Genomic DNA, 21,374 nt, shown 5'->3' with positions numbered 1-21,374 from the left:
TCCACCTTTACCCCTATCCATGCCCGTCTGCTAGGTCAGACACTCCAATACAAACTGTGCAGGTTGGAACTTTATGTACAATAAATTTTAAAATTAATTCATGTTCTCATTTTCACTATTTTTGCAGAAAATCATTGTGATAAGCAATGTGTGCACCCACGGAGATGACCAAAATCAATCTTGGTGAAATTATCGATGACACGGGGATATTGACGTTGGAAGGTATGAACTTTACAAATTTGTTCTCGGGTTGTGGGCGTTGCTGGCAAGGCCAGCATTTATTGCCCGTCCCTCGTTGCCTTCGAGATGGTGGCCCGCCTTCTCGAACCATTGTGCGGCGATGGTGGCACTACAATGGTGTTAGCTGAAGAAGGATGAGGGCCTTCAGTTATGTGGAGAGATTGGAGAAGCTGGGAGTGTTCACCTCAGAGCAGAGAGGTTAAGTGGAGACCGAATGGAGGAGTTCAAAATCATGAGGGAATTTGATGGAGCAAGTCGGGAGAAACTGTTCCCTCTGGCAAGTGGGTCAGTGACCAGAGGTCATAGATTTAAAATAATTAGGGAAAGAATTTGAGGGAGAAATGAGGAGATATTTCTTCACACAGAGGGTTATTAAGATCTGGAAAGCGCTGCCTGAATTGTGGTGGAATCAGATTCCTAGGGAATTTTCAAAAGGTTTCTTAATCTAGAAAGGCCTGCAAATTCTGATGGGCCGATTCCTCTGAGTTTGGTGGAACAGGCCGTCATTGTACCCGTGCGCAAAGCTGCATAATCCCGTCCCAAACCCTGAGGCCCATCCGCACGCTTGGGGCAGTTACCATCCATCTCAATGGATTCCTGGAAACTCAGAGCGGCCATCCTCCTGCTCCAATGTGGAAATCAGGGCTGAGCGGGAATGTTTAAAACTTTTTCTCTTCAGCCAAGAGGACACCGCCGGGGGGGGGGGGGGGTGGGGGGGGGTCTCTGAAAGTGATCAGTCACCTTTTGGACTCGAGTTACCTTCCCCTCCCGCCCGAGGTGGGAACATCCGCCATGGAACCCACATTGGGTCCCAGTGGAGTTCTGTTGGGGCCATCGTCAGTCGGGCTGGGCAGGATTTCCCAGGGATGTTGCAAGAAGTACTCAGCGGAAGATTCACTGTTCATTTCTGCCTCCCCACCCTGCCATAATCTCCAGCGCTCCTCTCCATGGAGCTGAATCTTGGAAAACTTGGAGTCGAGCCCTTTTTCTGTCCGCACCCCTCCCCCCCCCCCCCCACTCCTCCCCCTCCCCCTCCCCACTCCTCCCCTTCCTCACCTCTTGCAGTTAACATCAGAGATGCACCCGAGCCCTAGATGGGATTTCGGGCACATCATCCTTGCCTCAATTGCCACTTGTGGTCCAACATTCCCTCTTCTGGTAACTCGCTGTGTCAAAGAAAATCTTCAATGAAGATCATGTGAGCAGGAGTTAGAAATGGGACAATGTGGTTGGATCCTCTGAGATTGGCCTTAGGGCACAGAGTTGGGGCAGAGCAGAGGAGCGTTCTGGCTGAAGATATACCCGAGCTCAGCTACAGCTGATCATCAAATCATATTTGATGCGAATACAAAGTTCCCCAAAGAGGAAATATGTTGGTTTCTAAGCATATTCCTCACCTTGATCAACACCATAAGTTGTAAATATTATTGTTTAAAAAAAAAAACTATACGTGGTGTTTGGGAGTTCACTCAAGGCTGTAAGGCATAACCAGAGATTCAGATGATCAGAAGAATGATGATCTGATCTCCAACCTCCATTATTTACCCTCTACGCCTGGAATACAATTACTACGGAACTGTCACTGACTGCATTTTTCTTTCTATTTCCATGTGATACTCGATGGAAATGACACAGTTGAAGGAGGTACAGTCATTCACTTCAGAGTCTTTGCATGCTATTGTCCAGACATTAAATTGAAAAGAGACCCAATTCAAGTTGTGAATGGATTTGCTGACATGTTTTTTTTTTGGTGTTGTTGTTGTAACTTTAGATTTAGAAACGGATGATTGGCAAAAGTACAACAATACGCTAACCATGTTCATATTTAAAAACACCACCCAGAGTGTACTGCTCATCAAGCTAAATGACCAAATAGATGGAAGTGCAGCCAACCTGGGAGAGGCAATCACAGGTCAGTCAACACCCCCTCATCATCCTTGGTGTCAGCTATGGCTCAGTGGGTAGCACTCTTGCCTCGAAGTCAGAAGGTTGTGACTTCATTGTCTCCGTAAAATCCAGTGCACTACTGAGGGAGTGCTGCACTGTCAGAGGGGCAGTACTGAGGGAGCGCCGCACTGTCAGAGGGGCAGTACTGAGGGAGCTCTCCGCTGCACTGTCGGAGGGGCAGTACTGAGGGAGCGCCGCACTGTCAGAGGGGCAGTGCTGAGGGAGCTCTCCGCTGCACTGTCAGAGGGGCAGTACTGAGGGAGCGCCGCACTGTCAGAGGGGCAGTGCTGAGGGAGCTCTCCGCTGCACTGTCGGAGGGGCAGTACTGAGGGAGCGCTGCACTGTCGGAGGGGCAGTATTGAGGGAGTGCTGCACTGTCGGAGGGACAGTAGACTGAGGGAGCGCCGCACTGTCGGAGGTGCCATCTTTTGGATGAGATATTAAACTGAGATGGACGTAAAAGATGCCATGGCACCATTTGAAGAAGAGCAGAGAAGTTCTCCCCAGAGTCTTGGCTGATACTTATCCCTCAATCAACATCACTAAAACATGCATATGCAACTACTTTATGTTATTAATCCTTAGTTTACTAATAATAATTATTAAAGCAGATTATCTGGTTATTAAATCTGTTTGTGGGAGCTTGCTGTGTGCAAATTGGCTGCCACGTTTCCCACATTGCAACAGTGACTACACTCCAAATGTACTTCATTGGCGGTAAAGCTCTTTTGAGGTTGTAAAAGGCGCTATATAAATGTCAATCCTTTTCTTTTATATTGATTTCTTAACATGGCTGAATCCTCTTTTCAATAATAAAGTTATGTGAAAGCTTGTGGTGCAGACACCAGCAAAGAATTAAAGAGACATGGTAAATCCAAAAGTGATCAGATGGCACCAAATTTTTTTTTAGACATCTTTATGGCCTCGTCCCTCCCTATCTCTGTAACCTGCAGCCCCTACACCCCTCCCTATCTCTGTAACCTGCAGCCCCTACACCCCTTCCTATCTCTGTAACCTCCAGCCCCTACACCCCTCCCTATCTCTGTAACCTCCAGCCCCTACTCCCCTCCCTATCTCTGTAACCTCCAGCCCCTACACCCCTCCCTATCTCTGTAACCTCCAGCCCTACACCCCTCCCTATCTCTGTAACCTCCAGCCCCTACACCCCTCCCTATCTCTGTAACCTCCAGCCCCTACACCCCTCCCGATCTCTGTAACCTCCAGCCCCTACACCCCTCCCTATCTCTGTAACCTCCAGCCCCTACACCCCTCCCTATCTCTGCAACCTCCAGCCCCTACACCCCTCCCTATCTCTGTAACCTCCAGCCCCTACACACCTCCTTATCTCTGTAACCTCCAGCCCCTACACCCCTCCCTATCTCTGTAACCTCCAGCCCCTACACCCCTCCCTATCTCTGTAACCTCCAGCCCCTACACCCTTCTCTATCTCTGTAACCTCCAGCCCCTACACCCCTCCCTATCTCTGTAACCTCCAGCCCCTACACCCCTCCCTATCTCTGTAACCTCCAGCCCCTACACACCTCCCTATCTCTGTAACCTCCAGCCCCTACACCCCTCCCTATCTCTGTAACCTCCAGCCCCTACACCCTTCCCTATCTCTGTAACCTCCAGCCCCTACACCCTTCTCAATCTCTGCAACCTCCAGCCCCTACACCCCTCCCTATCTCTGTAACCTCCAGCCCCTACACCCCTCCCTATCTCTGTAACCTCCAACCCCTACACCCCTCCCTATCTCTGTAACCTCCAGCCCCTACACCCCTTCCTATCTCTGTAACCTACGGCACCTACACCCCTCCCTATCTCTGTAAGCTCCAGCCCCTACACCCCTCCCTATCTCTGTAACCTCCAGCCCCTACACCCCTCCCTATCTCTGTAACCTCCAGCCCCTACACCCCTCCCTATCTCTGTAACCTCCAGCCCCTACACCCCTCCCTATCTCTGTAACCTCCAGCCCCTACACCCCTCCTTATCTCTGTAACCTCCAGCCCCTACACCCCTCCCTATCTCTGTAACCTCCAGCCCCTACACCCCTCCCTATCTCTGTAACCTCCAGCCCCTACACCGTTCTCTATCTCTGTAACCTCCAGCCCCTACACCCCTCCCTATCTCTGTAACCTCCAGCCCCTACACCCCTCCCTATCTCTGTAACCTCCAGCCCCTACACCCCTCCCTATCTCTGTAACCTCCAGCCCCTACACCCCTCCCTATCTCTGTAACCTTCAGCCCCTACACCCCTCCCTATCTCTGTAACCTCCAGCACCTACACCCCTCCCTATCTCTGTAACCTCCAGCCCCTACACCCCTCCTTATCTCTATAACCTCCAGCCCCTACACCCCTCCCTATCTCTGTAACCTCCAGCCCCTACACCCCTCCCTATCTCTCTAACCTCCAGCCCCTACACCCTTCTCTATCTCTGTAACCTCCAGTCCCTACACCCCTCCCTATCTCTGTAACCTCCAGCCCCTACACCCCTCCCTATCTCTGTAACCTCCAGCCCCTACACCCTTCTCTATCTCTGTAACCTCCAGCCCCTACACCCCTCCCTATCTCTGTAACCTCCAGCCCCTACACCCCTCCCTATCTCTGTAACCTCCAGCCCCTACACACCTCCCTATCTCTGTAACCTCCAGCCCCTACACCCCTCCCTATCTCTGTAACCTCCAGACCCTACACCCCTCCCTATCTCTGTAACCTCCAGCCCCTACACCCCTCCCTATCTCTGTAACCTCCAGCCCCTACACCCTTCTCTATCTCTGTAACCTCCAGCCCCTACACCCCTCCCTATCTCTGTAACCTCCAGCCCCTACACCTCTCCCTATCTCTGTAACTTCCAGCCCCTACACCCCTCCCTATCTCTGTAACCTCCAGCCCCTACACCCCTCCCTATCTCTGTAACCTCCAGCCCCTACACCCCTCCCTATCTCTGTAACCTCCAGCCCCTACACCCCTCCCTATCTCTGTAACCTCAAGCCCCTACACCCCTCCCTATCTCTGTAACCTGCAGCCACTACACCCCTCCCTATCTCTGCAACCTCCAGCCCCTACAGCCCTCCCTATCTCTGTATCCTCCAGCCCCTACACCCCTCCCTATCTCTGTAACCTCCAGCCCCTACACCCTTCTCTACCTCTGTAACCTACAGCCCCTACACCCCTCCCTATCTCTGTAACCTGCAGTCTCTACACCCCTCCCTATCTCTGTAACCTCCAGCCCCTACACCCCTCCCTATCTCTGTAACCTCCAGCCGCTACACCCCTCCCTATTTCTGTAACCTCCAGCCCCTACACCCCTCCCTATCTCTGTAACCTCCAGCCCCTACACCCCTCCCTATCTCTGTAACCTTCAGCCCCTACACCCCTCCCTATCTCTGTAACCTCCAGCACCTACACCCCTCCCTATCTCTGTAACCTCCAGCCCCTACACCCCTCCTTATCTATATAACCTCCAGCCCCTACACCCCTCCCTATCTCTGTAACCTCCAGCCCCTACACCCCTCCCTATCTCTGTAACCTCCAGCCCCTACACCCTTCTCTATCTCTGTAACCTCCAGTCCCTACACCCCTCCCTATCTCTGTAACCTCCAGCCCCTACACCCCTCCCTATCTCTGTAACCTCCAGCCCCTACACCCTTCTCTATCTCTGTAACCTCCAGCCCCTACACCCCTCCCTATCTCTGTAACCTCCAGCCCCTACAACCCTCCCTATCTCTGTAACCTCCAGCCCCTACACACCTCCCTATCTCTGTAACCTCCAGCCCCTACACCCCTCCCTATCTCTGTAACCTGCAGTCTCTACACCCCTCCCTATCTCTGTAACCTCCAGCCCCTACACCCCTCCCTATCTCTGTAACCTCCAGCCCCTACACCCTTCTCTATCTCTGTAACCTCCAGCCCCTACACCCCTCCCTATCTCTGTAACCTCCAGCCCCTACACCTCTCCCTATCTCTGTAACTTCCAGCCCCTACACCCCTCCCTATCTCTGTAACCTCCAGCCCCTACACCCCTCCCTATCTCTGTAACCTCCAGCCCCTACACCCCTCCCTATCTCTGTAACCTCCAGCCCCTACACCCCTCCCTATCTCTGTAACCTCAAGCCCCTACACCCCTCCCTATCTCTGTAACCTGCAGCCCCTACACCCCTCCCTATCTCTGTAACCTCCAGCCCCTACAGCCCTCCCTATCTCTGTATCCTCCAGCCCCTACACCCCTCCCTATCTCTGTAACCTCCAGCCCCTACACCCTTCTCTACCTCTGTAACCTCCAGCCCCTACACCCCTCCCTATCTCTGTAACCTGCAGTCTCTACACCCCTCCCTATCTCTGTAACCTCCAGCCCCTACACCCCTCCCTATCTCTGTAACCTCCAGCCGCTACACCCCTCCCTATTTCTGTAACCTCCAGCCCCTACACCCCTCCCTATCTCTGTAACCTCCAGCCCCTACACCCCTCCCTATCTCTGTAACCTCCAGCCCCTACACACCTCCCTATCTCTGTAACCTCCTCCAGCCCCTACACCCCTCCCTATCTCTGTAACCTCCAGTCCCTACACCCCTCCCTATCTCTGTAACCTCCAGCCCCTACACCCCTCCCTATCTCTGTAACCTCCAGCCCCTACATCCCTCCCTATCTCTGTAACCTCCAGCCCCTACACCCCTCCCTATCTATGTAAACCTCCAGCCCCTACACCCCTACCTCTCTCTGTAACCTCCAGCCCCTACTCCCCTCCCTATCTCTGTAACCTCCAGCCCCTACACCCCTCCCTATCTCTGTAACCTCCAGCCCCTACACCCCTCCCGATCTCTGTAACCTCCAGCCCCTACACCCTTCTCTATCTCTGCAACCTCCAGCCCCTACACCACTCCCTATCTCTGTAACCTCCAGACCCTACACCCCTCCCTATCTCTGTAACCTCCAGCCCCGACACCCCTCCCTATCTCTGTAACCTCCAGCCCCTACACCCCTCCCTATCTCTGTAACCTCCAGCCCCTACACACCTCCCTATCTCTGTAACCTCCAGCCCCTACACCCCTCCCTATCTCTGTAACCTCCAGCCCCGACACCCTTCCCTATCTCTGTAACCTCCAGCCCCTACACCCTTCTCAATCTCTGCAACCTCCAGCCCCTACACCCCTCCCTATCTCTGTAACCTCCAGCCCCTACACCCCTCCCTATCTCTGTAACCTCCAACCCCTACACCCCTCCCTATCTCTGTAACCTCCAGCCCCTACACCCCTCCCTATCTCTGTAACCTACGGCACCTACACCCCTCCCTATCTCTGTAAGCTCCAGCCCCTACACCCCTCCCTATCTCTGTAACCTCCAGCCCCTACACCCCTCCCTATCTCTGTAACCTCCAGCCCCTACACCCCTCCTTATCTCTGTAACCTCCAGCCCCTACACCCCTCCCTATCTCTGTAACCTCCAGCCCCTACACCCCTCCCTATCTCTGTAACCTCCAGCCCCTACACCCTTCTCTATCTCTGTAACCTCCAGCCCCTACACCCCTCCCTATCTCTGTAACCTCCAGCCCCTACACCCCTCCCTATCTCTGTAACCTCCAGCCCCTACACACCTCCCTATCTCTGTAACCTCCAGCCCCTACACCCCTCCCTATCTCTGTAACCTCCAGCCCCTACACCCTTCCCTATCTCTGTAACCTCCAGCCCCTACACCCTTCTCAATCTCTGCAACCTCCAGTCCCTACACCCCTCCCTATCTCTGTAACCTCCAGCCCCTACACCCCTCCCTATCTCTGTAACCTCCAGCCCCTACACCCCTCCCTATCTCTGTAACCTTCAGCCCCTACACCCCTCCCTATCTCTGTAACCTCCAGCACCTACACCCCTCCCTATCTCTGTAACCTCCAGCCCCTACACCCCTCCTTATCTCTATAACCTCCAGCCCCTACACCCCTCCCTATCTCTGTAACCTCCAGCCCCTACACCCCTCCCTATCTCTGTAACCTCCAGCCCCTACACCCTTCTCTATCTCTGTAACCTCCAGTCCCTACACCCCTCCCTATCTCTGTAACCTCCAGCCCCTACACCCCTCCCTATCTCTGTAACCTCCAGCCCCTACACCCTTCTCTATCTCTGTAACCTCCAGCCCCTACACCCCTCCCTATCTCTGTAACCTCCAGCCCCTACACCCCTCCCTATCTCTGAAACCTCCAGCCCCTACACACCTCCCTATCTCTGTAACCTCCAGCCCCTACACCCCTCCCTATCTCTGTAACCTCCAGACCCTACACCCCTCCCTATCTCTGTCACCTCCAGCCCCTACACCCCTCCCTATCTCTGTAACCTCCAGCCCCTACACCCTTCTCTATCTCTGTAACCTCCAGCCCCTACACCCCTCCCTATCTCTGTAACCTCCAGCCCCCACACCCCTCCCTATCTCTGTAACTTCCAGCCCCTACACCCCTCCCTATCTCTGTAACCTCCAGCCGCTACACCCCTCCCTATCTCTGTAACCTCCAGCCCCTACACCCCTCCCTATCTCTGTAACCTCAAGCCCCTACACCCCTCCCTATCTCTGTAACCTGCAGCCCCTACACCCCTCCCTATCTCTAACCTCCAGCCCCTACAGCCCTCCCTATCTCTGTATCCTCCAGCCCCTACACCCCTCCCTATCTCTGTAACCTCCAGCCCCTACACCCTTCTCTACCTCTGTAACCTACAGCCCCTACACCCCTCCCTATCTCTGTAACCTCCAGCCTCTACACCCCTCCCTATCTCTGTAACCTCCAGCCCCTACACCCCTCCCTATCTCTGTAACCTCCAGCCGCTACACCCCTCCCTATTTCTGTAACCTCCAGCCCCTACACGCCTCCCTATCTCTGTAACCTCCAGCCCCTACACCCCTCCCTATCTCTTTAACCTCCAGCCCCTACACACCTCCCTATCTCTGTAACCTCCTCCAGCCCCTACACCCCTCCCTATCTCTGTAACCTCCAGTCCCTACACCCCTCCCTATCTCTGTAACCTCCAGCCCCTACAGCCCTCCCTATCTCTGTAACCTCCAGCCCCTACATCCCTCCCTATCTCTGTAACCTCCAGCCCCTACACCCCTCCCTATCTATGTAAACCTCCAGCCCCTACACCCCTACCTCTCTCTGTAACCTCCAGCCCCTACTCCCCTCCCTATCTCTGTAACCTCCAGCCCCTACACCCCTCCCTATCTCTGTAACCTCCAGCCCCTACACCCCTCCCGATCTCTGTAACCTCCAGCCCCTACACCCTTCTCTATCTCTGCAACCTCCAGCCCCTACACCACTCCCTATCTCTGTAACCTCCAGACCCTACACCCCTCCCTATCTCTGTAACCTCCAGCCCCGACACCCCTCCCTATCTCTGTAACATCCAGCCACTACACCCCTCCCTATCTCTGTAACCTCCAGCCCCTACACCCCTCCCTATCTCTGTAACCTCCAGCCCCTACACCCCTACCGATCTCTGTAAACTCCACCAGCCCCTACAACCCTCCCTATCTCTGTAACCTCCAGCCTCTACACCCCTCCCTATCTCTGTAACCTCCAGCCACTACACCCCTCCCTATCTCTGTAACCTCCAGCCCATACACACCTCCTTATCTCTGTAACCACCTCCTGCCCCTACACCCCTCCCTATCTCTGTAACCTCCAGCTCCTACACACCTTCCTATCTCTGCAACCTCCTCCAGCCCCTACACTCCTCCCTATCTCTGTAACCTCCAGCCCCTACACCCCTCCCTATCTGTGTAACCTCCAGCCCCTACACACCTCCCTATCTCTGTAACCTCCTCCAGCCCCTACACCCCTCCCTATCTCTGTAACCTCCTCCATCCCCTACACACCTCCCTATCTCTGTAACCTCCTCCAGCCCCTACACCCCTCCCTATCACTGTAACCTCCAGCCCCTACAACCCTCCCTATCTCTATAACCTCCAGCCCCTACACCCCTCCCTATCTCTGCAACCTCCAGCCCCTACACCCCTCCCTATCTCTGTAACCTCCAGCCACTACGCCCCTCCCTATCTCTGTAACCTCCAGCCTCTACACCCCTCCCTATCTCTGTAACCTCCAGTCCCTACACCCCTCCCTATCTCTGTAACCTCCAGCCACTACACCCCTCCCTATCTCTGTAACCACCAGCCCATACACACCTCCTTATCTCTGTAACCACCTCCTGCCCCTACACCCCTCCCTATCTCTGTAACCTCCAGCCCCTACACCCCTCCCTATCTCTGTAACCTCCAGCCCCTACACCCCTCCCTATTTCTGTAACCACCAGCCCCTACACCCCTCCCTATCTCTGTAAGCTCCAGCCCCTACACCCCTCTCTATCTCTGTAACCTCCAGCCCCTACACACCTCCCTATCTCTGTAACCTCCTCCAGCCCCTATACCCCTCCCTATCTCTGTAACCTCCAGCCCATACACACCTTCTTATCTCTGTAACTACCTCCTGCTCCTACACCCCTCCCTATCTCTGTAACCTCCAGCCCCTACACATCTTCCTATCTCTGTAACCTCCTCCAGCCCCTACACTCCTCCCTATCTCTGTAACCTCCAGCCCCTACACCCCTCCCTATCTGTGTAACCTCCAGCCCCTACACACCTCCCTATCTCTGTAACCTCCTCCAGCCCCTACACCCCTCCCTATCTCTGTAACCTCCTCCATCCCCTACACCCCTCCCTATCTCTGTAACTTCCTCCAGCCCCTACACCCCTCCCTATCTCTGTAACCTCCAGCCCCTACACTCCTCCCTATCTCTGCAACCTCCAGCCCCTACACCCCTCCCTATCTCTGTAACCTCCAGCCACTACACCCCTCCCTAACTCTGTAACCTCCAGCCCCTACACCCCTCCCTATCTCTGTAACCTCCAGCCCCTACACCCCTCCCTATCTCTGTAACCTCCAGCCTCTACACCCCTCCCTATCTCTGTAACCTCCAGCCCCTACACTCCTCCCTATCTCTGTAACCTCCAGCCACTACACCCCTCCCTATCTCTGTAACCTCCAGCCCATACACACCTCCTTATCTCTGTAACCACCTCCTGCCCCTACACCCCTCCCGATCTCTGTGACCTCCAGCCCCTACACTCTTCTCTATCTCTGTAACCTCCAGCCCCTACACCCCTCCCTATCTCTGTAACCTCCAGCCCCTACATCCCTCCCTATCTCTGCAACCGCCAGCCCCTACACCCCTCCCTATCTCTGTAACCTCCAGCCCCTACACACCTCCCTATCTCTGTAACCTCCAGCCCCTACACACCTCCCTATCTCTGTAACCTCCAGCCCCTACACCCCTCCCTATCTCTGTAACCTCCAGCCCCTACACCCCTCCCTATCTCTGTAACCTCCAGCCCCTACACCCCTCCCTATCTCTGTAACCTCCAGCCCCTACACCCCTCCCTATCTCTGTAACCTCCAGCCCCTACACCCTTCCCTATCTCTGTAACTTCCAGCTTCTACACCCCTCCCTATCTCTGTAACCTTCAACCCCTACACCCCTCCCTATCTCTGTAACCTCAAGACCCTACACCCCTCCCTATCTCTGTAACCTGCAGCCCCTACACCCCTCCCTATCTCTGTAACCTCCAGCCCCTACACCCCTCCCTATCTCTGTAACTTCCAGCCCCTACACCCCTCCCTATCTCTGTAACCTCCAGCCCCTACACCCCTCCCTATCTCTGTAACCTCCAGCCCCTACACCCCTCCCTATCTCTGTAACCTCCAGCCCCTACACCCCTCCCTATCTCTGCAACCTCAAGCCCCTACACCCCTCCCTATCTCTGTAACCTGCAGCCCCTACACCCCTCCCTATCTCTGTAACCTCCAGCCCCTACAGCCCTCCCTATCTCTGTAACCTCCAGCCCCTACACCCCTCCCTATCTCTGTAACCTCCAGCCCCTACACCCCTCCCTATCTCTGTCGCCTCCAGCCCCTACACCCCTCCCTATCACTGTAACCTCCAGCCCCTACAACCCTCCCTATCTCTATAACCTCCAGCCCCTACACCCCTCCCTATCTCTGTAACCTCCAACCCCTACACCCCTCCCTATCTCTGTAACCTCCAGCCCCTACACCCCTCCCTATCTCTGTAACCTCCAGCCCCTACACCCCTCCCTATCTCTGTAACCTCCAGCCTCTACACCCCTCCCTATCTCTGTAACCTCCAGCCCCTACACCCCTCCCTATCTCTGTAACCTCCAGCCACTACACCCCTCCCTATCTCTGTAACCTCCAGCCCATACACACCTCCTTATCTCTGTAACCACCTCCTGCCCCTACACCCCTCCCTATCTCTGTAACCTCCAGCCCCTACACATCTTCCTATCTCTGTAACCTCCTCCAGCCCCTACACTCCTCCCTATCTCTGTAACCTCCAGCCCCTACACCCCTCCCTATCTGTGTAACCTCCAGCCCCTACACAATTCCCTATCTCTGTAACCTCCTCCAGCCCCTACACCCCTCCCTATCTCTGTAACCTCCAGCCCCTACACCCCTCCCTATCTCTGCAACCTCCAGCCCCTACACCCCTCCCTATCTCTGTAACCTCCAGCCCCTACACCCCTCCCTATCTCTGTAACCTCCAGCCCATACACACCTCCTTATCTCTGTAACCACCTCCTGCCCCTACACCCCTCCCTATCTCTGTGACCTCCAGCCCCTACACCCTTCTCTATCTCTGTAACCTCCAGCCCCTACACCCCTCCCTATCTCTGTAACCTCCAGCCCCTACATCCCTCCCTATCTCTGCAACCGCCAGCCCCTACACCCCTCCCTATCTCTGTAACCTCCAGCCCCTACACCCCTCCCTATCTCTGTAACCTCCAGCCCCTACACACCTCCCTATCTCTGTAACCTCCAGCCCCTACACCCCTCCCTATCTCTGTAACCTCCAGACCCTATACCCCTCCCTATCTCTGTAACCTCCAGCCCCTACACCCCTCCCTATCTCTGTAACCTCCAGTCCCTACACCTTTCTCTATCTCTGTAACCTCCAGCCCCTACACCCCTCCCTATCTCTGTAACCTCCAGCCCCTACACCCCTCCCTATCTCTGTAACTTCCAGCCCCTACACCCCTCCCTATCTCTGTAACCTCCAGCCCCTACATCCCTCCCTATCTCTGTAACCTCCAGCCCCTACACCCCTCCCTATCTCTGTAACCTCCAGCCACTACACCCCTCCCTATCTCTGTAACCTCCAGCCACTACACCCCTCCCTATCTCTGTAACCTCCAGCTCCTACACACCTTCCTATCTCTGTAACCTCCTCCAGCCCCTACACTCCTCCCTATCTCTGTAACCTCCAGCCCCTACACCCCTCCCTATCTCTAACCTCCTCCATCCCCTACACCCCTCCCTATCTATGTAACTTCCTCCAGCCCCTACACCCCTCCCTATCTCTGTCACCTCCAGCCCCTACACCCCTCCCTATCTCTGTAACCTCCAGCCACTACACCCCTCCCTATCTCTGTAACCTCCAGCCCCATACACCCCTCCCTATCTCTGTAACCTCCAGCCCCTACACCCCTCCCTATCTCTGCAACCTCCAGCCCCTACACCCCTCCCTATCTCTGTAACCTCCAGCCGCTACACCCCTCCCTATCTCTGTAACCTCCAGCCCCTACACCCCTCCCTATCTCTGTAACCTCCAGCCCCTACACCCCTCCCTATCTCTGTAACCTCCAGCCCCTACACCCCTCCCTATCTCTGTAACCTCCAGCCACTACACCCCTCCCTATCTCTGTAACCTCCAGCCCATACACACCTCCTTATCTCTGTAACCACCTCCTGCCCCTACACCCCTCCCTATCTCTGTAATCTCCCCCAGCCCAACCCCAAAATCTCTGCACTTCTCCAATTCTGACCTCTTGAGCATCCCCGCCTCCAGTTGCCATGACCCTAAGCTCTAAAATTCCTTCCCTGAACCTCACTGCCTCTCCTCCAATAAAACGCTCCAAAAAACCTACGTCACCTGTCCTAATGTCTCCTTCTTCGGTGTTAATTTCAGTCTGGTAACGCTCCTGTGAAGCATCTTGTTAACGGCGCTGCACTGAAGCGCTCTCAAACAACATCTGACACCGAGCCACATAAGTAGAGCGATGGCACGGTCGGGGTGATAAGTTTAATTTCCCAACCACTGGCATAGCAACAGCAGCAATTTATGTTGTGAGAGTCTGACCCTGGTGTGTAACGTGAAACATCTCCGTTACAGAAAACACCAAACTGAGCATTCTGAGATACAAGTGCCACCGTCTAACTTCCGCCGTGTACCGAGGGACGCCTGTCGTGTTCGTGCTGGAACAATGTGGGAAAAAGTACTGCCTGCACTGTGAAAAAGGAGAGAAAAATGAACCTGCGATTCGTGCTGTCGTGAGTAAATGATTAAATCTCTCGCTGCAACAAATGTAGGAACCCACAAGGGATGGGATGGTCATAACACCAGTGTCCCAGACCAGATAAGTTCCAGGAACAGTTTGATATGGAAGCTCTCGTCCAGTGTTATCATAGATTAGCCACATGTGGATAACTGGGAATCCAGTTGTGGCTGCATTTAGGGTTAGGGTTTCCGACAAGTAAATAAAACACCAGTAATTAACACCATCTGTGATCTCAATATTCATATTCCCATGGAGTATGCCTTGTGTACTTTAGCCTTTTTGTGTGTAAGTTGGTAAAGCGGTAACAACTTGCATTTATATAGCCCCTTTAATGTAAAATATCCCAAGACGCTTCACAAGAGCGTTATCAAACAAAATTTGACACAGAGCCACATATTTGGATAGGTCAAAGAGGTAGGCTTTAAGGAGCATCTTAAAGGAGAGGTTTAGGGAGGGAGTTCCAGAGCTTGGGGCCCAAGCAGCTGCAGACACGGCCGCCGATGGTGGAGCGATTATAATCGAGGATGCCCACGAGGTCAAAATTAGGGGAGCGCAGAGGGGCTGGAGGAGATCAGAGATAGGAAGGCCATGGAGGGATTTGAAAACCAGGATGAGAATTTTAAAATCAAGGCGTTGCTTAAGACAAACAGCAGGGTGAGCGAGTGTTTGTTTAACCGTTGGATTGTTGTACTTCCTAGTTTATTGAAGGGCGATAGGTGTTCGTTAAACACATTTGCTTGAAATACATTTGCCTGTGTTGTGTGCAAGTTTTTCTTACTAAAATTCGGCTAAAACGGGTTTGCCATTGTCTCACCAGTGGCTAGTCAGATTTATATCGGACAACATCTTCAAAAGGGAATTGGACAGATACTAGAAAAGGAAAAAATATGCCTCCCCTGAACTCCAGCTGCACTTATATCCATGAAGTGGTAGATGTTGTACTGAGCCCAGAGATACATGCCACAGTCATTCTGACCAGGGCGACAGATGAGGAGGCGGAGGGAGAGTTCCAAAGCCACATTGAATATCACTGACAATTTCTTTCCTTTTTTTTTTGGTCCAGCCAGGACCTCCGCCCACAGATATTTCAAACAGCCAGAGTGGTTACATATTTCACCAAAGGATTTTCAACGACCAGTATTACCAGTTTGAATCCGCGTTGCATCGTGAGTGGTATGTGTGCAGCATGTTTCAAGGTCAAAGATGCACAATCGGTCTGAAGAACATTGATAAGAAAGTGGATGAAACAGTTCTGTTAAAAGTGGTGTAGACAGGGGGAGATGTTCAAACACCTTCCACCCCCTGAAATTGTAATTTTTGTTCATTTAGCGGCCCATCTCCTTCTTTCAAAAGAACACACCTTCGCCCACTTGATGGAAACACAGACATCACTGATGTTGTTCGATCGCTGGTCAGTCCCACAATTCGACCAGAGAAAACCCATTTACCACTTCTAAATGTTTACAGGGATGTTGCAGTGAATCGTAGGCAAGTTACTGATCGACTGTATATGTCAGCTGTGGCTGAGTAGCACTCTTGCCTGAGTCAGAAGGTTGAGAGTTCAAGTCCCACTCCAGGGACTTGAGCACATTAATCTAGTCTGACACTGCTAGTGCAGTGCTGAGGGAGTGCTGCACTGTCAGAGGTGCCTTCTTTTGGATGAGACAAACCGAGGCCCCGTCTGCCCTCTCAGGTGGGCATAAAAGATGCACACGGCCCTATTTCGAAGAAGAGCAGGGGAGTTATCTCCGGTGTCCTGTCCAATATTTATCCCTCAATCAACATCGCTAAAGAAACAGATTATCTGGTCATTATCACATTGCTGTGTGTGGGAGCTTGCTGTGCACAAATTGGCTGCCGCGTTTCCCACATTACAACAGTGACTACACTCCAAAAGTACTCCATTGGCTGTAAAATGCTTTATGTCCTGTGGTCGTGAAAGGCGCTACAGAAATGCAAGTCTTTCTTTTATAAGGAGTACTTGGACTGCATGCTTTAGAATTTTCATCCGCCTACTCGGTCATTTATTTCATTGTAATTGTTAAATTAATGGCTCTATTTGAACCTTAATATGAAATTCCCATTTGAAAAATGGATCTGCTGAAGTAGTTTTGTTTGGACTGGCAAACTCATCCAAATGCCCCCGCAGTACAAATCCTGCCAACACCACCGTCTGCTAGCTCCACATCACCTGTTCATCGCCTGAGAAAGACACATTGTTCTCCAAGATCTGTGCCATGTCAACACTTCCCTGGAATTGGAATAGCCAAGGACTATATTTTGTTTGGATGCTTGGACATTTTTTAAACTTACACTTTGCACAGAGCCCAGCACGGTTGCTCTCCTAAGCCAACTTTCCTCCCTCAACTACTAACATTGCTGTTTGTGGAATCTTGCTACATGCAAAATAGCTGCTTTGTTTGCCGACATAACCACAGTCATTGCATTTTAGAATAATTAATTCTATGTAAACCTTTGAATTGTTTGATATGACTATAAGTCTGCCTTTTGCAGTTATTAATAAAATTAGGAAAGACTAGTTCACCTCAGTCAAAGCTTTTGCAATTGTATCGGAATAAATACCTTTAATTCTCAATTTCTTTCCCATTAATTACAAGCTTGGATCCAGGAAGAATGTTAAATTTGATTAACATATCGGACAATTCAATAACTGGTGCCATCATCTTCTGCTATCCAACTGCTACAACACTTAAAGCGGGCAGGGATATAAGTGCAGAGTAGTGGCTGGTGCTGGTGCAGCGGTTTGTTCCATCTCTAGTCACTCACTCCATCCTGCTCCCCAACTGCAGTCTGAGGCTGAAAAACTGTTCACAATCTTGGCGTCATATTTGACCCTGAAATAAGCTTTCGACCGCATATCCGCATCATAACTAAGACCGCCTATTTCCACCTCCGTAACATCGCCCGTCTCTGCCCCCTGCCTCTGCTCATCTGCTGCTGAAGCCCTCATCCATGCCTTTATGTCATGTCTAGACTTGACTATTCCAACACACTCCTGGCTGGCCTCCCACATTAATTAATAATAACTTTTATTTAAGTAGCGCCTTTAACATAGTAAAAACATCCCAAGATGCTTCACAACAAGTTATGCATTGACCATTGAGGGAGAGAGAGAAAAAACATGAGAAGGAAGTGTAAAAGGAGGTTAATGGCTCGGGTCTGAAGCGGCAGCCAAATGCGTACGCAAATAGACACAGGTGAAAAAACTAAAACATTCTACCCTAGAGGTGATCTAAAATTCGAGACTTGACCACCCAAGAGTGCTGCACTGTCACTTCCAGCAGAGGTATTAAACCGGCATTTCGTCTGCCCTCTCAGCTAGATGTAAAAGATAACATGGCACTATTTGAAGAGCAGGGGAGTTCACCTAGTGTCCTGGCCAATATTTTTCCCTCAACCACATGTGGAGGACACGGTGGTCATGGCAGGTCATGCCCTTGCTCGATATCCACACCCACATTGTCCAAAAAAGGTCACTTCTATAATCACCAGGAGCCGTGATCTCACCCTCCCTAAATCAAATAATTTGAGGCCAATTGTTGTCCTGGCCTTCTCAGCACAGAATCAGAATCGCATGTGACTTTCTAGTCTGTGTGGTTTCGTGATTGTAAGTTCCGAATTCTATTGTGCCCAGATATAACCAACTGAGCATGCCTTATCATAGGTGTACGATCATAATGGGAATGGAGAGGGTGGGAAGAGGTTCAAAAACACACACAAAAACAATTTTCTGTTAAGCAACTTGCTGTTTCAAAAAAAATATTGCTCCAAGCAGATTTAGGAGTGGGTGGAGTACAAATATGGAGTGGCTTAGCGGCAGCATTCTCGCCTTTCAGTCAGAACATGATGTGTTCAAGCCTCACTCCAGATAGTCCTAGCAAGTAGACACTAGAATGTGGTCTCTAATACTGGGTTGACATCCAGCAGGATGTTCACATTTGAATTGAGTGATCACTGGGCCAGCGGTATAATTCCCGCCTCGGAGCCAGAAGGGTTGGGTTGTCCAGGCTACTGTTCCCTCGAATTTTTACCCCTGCCCGGGCCCTTTAAATTTGCTGCATGCCCACATGCACGGCATCTCTTCCAGTGGCAGCAGTTGGTGAGCGGCCAGCCCCGGACCTCGCGATTGATGCGTGGCCACGCACCTTAGGGGGAAAACATTGGTCCAGTGTCGTCTCTGGGCATTAGACTGACATCCATCGAGGGTACCAGTGTCCAATGGGTGAGGATGTTTCCCTGCCCCATCACATAGGGCAGGTGGGGCTCTTTACCCTTGGTTGGAGCCTACTTAGGAGAAAACACGAGATTAAAAACCGTGAGGAAGGTAATGGGAAACTGCAGGTGCTCTTCCTGAGGAAATGGCTCAAGAATATCAATGTGCGAGACTGGAGTTAGGACCTGTCCTGTAGCAGAACATAATGGATGTAGTGTAGGAATAAAGAGAGTCAATTGTTTTGATTAAGAGAGTGCATAGTTTTATTCTAACTTGGTTTCAACTGTTACTGGAGCAACACTTAATGTAATGCTCAAAGCTGCAGTTTACAAATTATGTACAAAGAATTAACCATTTGTATGAATGCAGCACATTCTAATAAAAACCATCTTACTTTTGAAACGGACCCTTCAACATGTTAAAATGTCCAGGATTGCTGAGTCTCCAGGTAGTTACATATTACCAGATGTTACTTACTGAAACAATCATTTTTAAACAAATGCCAAAGTTTAAAAAGAACGTCTTATACATTTACACTGGTCGAGATACTGACAGTACTCGTTAATACACATTATGGCATGCAAGTGGCCCCTCCCCCTCACGCCACAAATTAAATCTGAAACTGAGCACACTCCCTCGACAAGTCCGACTTAACCACAACACTCACCATCGCATTGCACCAATATCTGTGGAAACAGCAACTGGAACAGAAATATTTAATTAACAAAAGGGGTAATATTGAATGCTGGTATTTCACTGGCTCAGTCAGGATATAACCATAGAATTCATAGGAGCCACTGCATAGAGAAAATATTCAGAATTGCACCGAGATGGATGAAATCTATCACTGATTGATGTGGTCAGGCTGTTGTATGAACATTTCCTGCTTTGACTGGTGCTTTACTGTTGGTCTTTCACCTATATAAACGTATTGAGACACATCTGTCACAAGTCAGGGGCTCACACATCCAAACTAGTTAAATTTTTTAAGAAAGTATAAAGAAAGTCAGTTATTGGCATCTAATTGACCTCTGCATTCAGCCTGAGTTTTGTTGCCTTACAATACACCTGTGAAGTGCCTTGGGATGTTTTACTACATTAAAGGCACTATATAAATACAAGTTGATGTTGTACGACAGGCGTTAGATCGTGTGATCTTACAGACAGCAGGTCCCACACTGCGAAATACATTGTCCGTTACATGATATAATGATACAACATCGTGTCCTTGGGCGTGCTGTGAGTACTACCACTTGAGGTACACGGATCGATTCAAAAGGCTTTCGGCTGCATTCAAATTCAAAACACGGCATTTTTGTGTGCCTCTTCACATATCGGACATACAAAAAAAATATCGCTGCAAAAAGCTGTTGACACAAGGTCCCTATGATGGATAAGCCAACTACACTGTGACCTCACAGGATGCACATTCCTTTCTCTCCCAACTCCCTATGTATCTTTTTTTTCCAATAGCTTTTTTTTTATTGGTCACACACGTCGAAATCAGAGATTGTGAGGCAGGCCTCAAGACCAAACTCTACGCGTTCCCAACTGATTTTGGTTCTCTCCAAAGCCGTATTTCAGAGTCACAAATGACTCCCCCTTGACCACATGAATCACATAGAAGTCATAAACTGGACAGTGAAGTAACAGCCCCACAGACTCTCATTGTGATGGACGATAAAGTGGTTAGGGTGAGACATTATTAAACTGCAACAGTCTCCCATCAAGGCAAGCCCGAGAAGATTGTGCATGCTTGGTCATAAATCAACAACAGCTAGTTGGGAATACCTTACACCGAACACCTCGAGTCTCTTTGCCAGGAGCAAGCGGAGGCCAAGTGCAAACAGCGCACGACATCTCAAGCCCCCACCCACCCGGCCCTTCAACCATCATCTGCTCCACTTGTGACAGAGACTGCAGGTGCTGACTCATCAGTCACCCGAGAACTTATTTTTAGTGTGAATGCAAGTCATCCTAAACTCCGAGGGACTGCCGAAGACAACTTGGGATAGAACAACACATTGCACTTGATCCAAGGGATACTGTACATGTTGGATTGCATTACTGAGCTGTAATCCAGTGGCTGGAATGACATTCAAAACCACGTGGCGAGTTTGCTATTTCTACCCCACTGTTCTGGGATACAATCCAACAGGTTATCCTTGCACATACACAAGTGGAGTGAAGCCATCTTATTTTTGCCATGTTTTTGGTGTTGCTGTCGCCAGCAGAATGAGTCATAGACTGACACAGGGACTGGAAAGATTGAGCTACACTGTAGAACTTTAAGTGGTATTGGCTTATATTTCATGAAGTAAGTGATAAGGCATAATTCTAATTGAAGAGTACAGAAAACATCTTAAGCTACAACAGTAAGCTTAACCATTATCTGAACCCAGACAATCAATCCTAGGTGCTTTATCAAAGAAAAATGTAATGCCACCCTTTAATTTTCATTCCCTTCTGCCCCGAAAGCATTCACTCTTGCTGGGATATGTTTCCGAGAGATTGGTACCTTGCCCAATGCCTATGCAAGACTAGACAAGGAGTGGCCACTGGTGA

The sequence above is a fragment of the Pristiophorus japonicus genome, chromosome 11, assembly GCF_044704955.1.
Source record: "Pristiophorus japonicus isolate sPriJap1 chromosome 11, sPriJap1.hap1, whole genome shotgun sequence".
Lineage (NCBI taxonomy): Eukaryota > Metazoa > Chordata > Chondrichthyes > Pristiophoridae > Pristiophorus > Pristiophorus japonicus.
The sequence above is the reverse complement of the archived record's forward strand: the minus strand, read 5'-3'. Positions refer to the sequence as shown.